This window comes from Rhinopithecus roxellana, chromosome 15 (genome assembly GCF_007565055.1).
Source record: "Rhinopithecus roxellana isolate Shanxi Qingling chromosome 15, ASM756505v1, whole genome shotgun sequence".
Classification (NCBI taxonomy): domain Eukaryota; kingdom Metazoa; phylum Chordata; class Mammalia; order Primates; family Cercopithecidae; genus Rhinopithecus; species Rhinopithecus roxellana.
The window spans coordinates 10,528,762-10,530,961 of NC_044563.1; positions in this window are offsets into that span (position 1 = coordinate 10,528,762).

Below are 2,200 nucleotides of genomic sequence, written 5' to 3' on the forward strand. Positions count from 1 at the left end.
GTCTAAACATGATGGATGATTAGAATTCCATCATTTTACAGAAAGCACTCTAGGTCCTATACAAATGAGCCGATGCCAAGGGTCATGAGAAGAAAGGATGTTTCTCAATTCTTTGGGGCAGAAATCTCCAAGTCTTGCTGTTGAAGGGATGTAGTTTGATGTCCAACTTCTCTCGTTAGAAGTCGAGATGCCCTGTTCATGTTGTGTAGTTTATGCAGACTTCAGCCTTGTGCATGAAGCTGGGAGGGTTTTTATCATTCATCAGGACCCTGAGATCCATGAAGTCTTTGATTGGTTCCAACCTATTCTGTCTAACTTCAAAGCTGAGTTCTTTTTTTTTTTTTTTTTTTTTTTTTTGAGGCGGAGTCTCGCTCTGTCGCCCGGACTGGAGTGCAGTGGCCAGATCTCAGCTCACTGCAAGCTCCGCCTCCCGGGTTTACGCCATTCTCCTGCCTCAGCCTCCCGAGTAGCTGGGACTACAGGCGCCCGCCACCTCGCCCGGCTAGTTTTTGTATTTTTAGTAGAGATGGGGTTTCACCGGGTTAGCCAGGATGGTCTCGATCTCCTGACCTCGTGATCCGCCCGTCTCGGCCTCCCAAAGTGCTGGGATTACAGGCTTGAACCACCGCGCCCGGCCCAATTCAATAGCTTTTAGTATAGTCACAGAGTTGTACAACAATCACTACTATCTGATTCGAGAAACTTTCCATCACCCTAAAAAGAAACTCTCCTCCCATGAGCAGTTGCTCCCCGTTTCCCCTCCACCCAGCCCCTGGAAACCACAAATCTACTTTCTGACTGTACATATTTCTTATTCTGGACATTTCATGTAAGTGAAATCAAAGGATATGTGGCGTTTGTGACTGGCTTCTTTCACTTAATGTAATGTTTTCAAGGCTCACCCATGTTGTAACATTCATTAGCACTTTATTCCTTTTTTTTTTTTTTTTTTTTTTTTTGAGACGGAGTCTCGCTCTGTCACCCAGGCTGGAGTGCAGTGGCCGGATCTCAGCTCACTGCAAGCTCCACCTCCTGGGTTTATGCCATTCTCCTGCCTCAGCCTCCCGAGTAGCTGGGACTACAGGCGCCCGCCACCACGCCCGGCTAGTGTTTTGTATTTTTTAGTAGAGACGGGGTTTCACTGTGTTAGCCAGGATGGTCTCGATCTCCAGACCTCGTGATCCGCCCGTCTCGGCCTCCCAAAGTGCTGGGATTACAGGCTTGAGCCACCGCGCCCGGCCCAAAGCTGAGTTCTTAACTGCTGCTGTTGAGGTGTAGACTGCCCAGCCCAAAGGGTTTTGGAAATTATCTGGGCTCATTTGTACAAAAGAGAAAAGGGGAGGCCCAGAAAGGGATGCAACTCAACCCAGCCTTCCCCCTCCCACCTGGTGTTGGTTCTGGGCTGGGACCCAGTGGGTATCCAGATGCCTGACAACATTCTCCAGGCCAAGATACATAAGAGTCCTGTGGTCTGGGGTTGCGAGGACAGCTGGACAAACAGCTTGGGGACTGTGGGGCCAGTCTCCTGCTAGGACCTGGTGCCCTCATGGGGGAGTGGGTGGAGTGTTGAGGGCAGCAGGGGATGGTGGGCCCCTACAAGCACCCTCCCTCTCTAAGCCTGTGCCAACCCCGCCTTGGAGAAGAGCTCTCTCCTGACTGCCTGACGAGCTCCGAGCCTGGCTGAGTCTGGAAAAGCCTCCATTGGAGACTCTGGGCCCTGAATTGTATTTGGGTCCTGGGATCATCTGAGTGGCAAGGGATTCCCAGCAGCCTCCTGGCTCATGGAGAGTTTTTGGATGGGCATACTCGCATGGCAAGTGATTTCCAGAGCTAGGAACTGCCCCTTAGGGGAAACTTCTGGGCCACTGAAACCTGACAATTGCACTTCCTTGTGCTGACTGGAATGTAGACTTAAATTCTGGTCATACTTACTGAGAAAGGGTCAAATCTGGGAATCTCTGATTGGCCCAGAGCCATAGAACCACATGCCATCTAAGTTGAACACCATCACTCAGGTAAAAACATCTCATTGTACACATAAGGAGACCAAGGCCCAGAGCAGGCAAAGGATTTGTCCATGATCACACAGCAAGCAAGTCTGGAACTCAACTCTTTGGACTCCATTGTTCCTCCTACCATGCCAGCAGCCATCATATATCCCAGATTTTCTGGGAGAAGTCCTGATTTTGTATAACTTTAT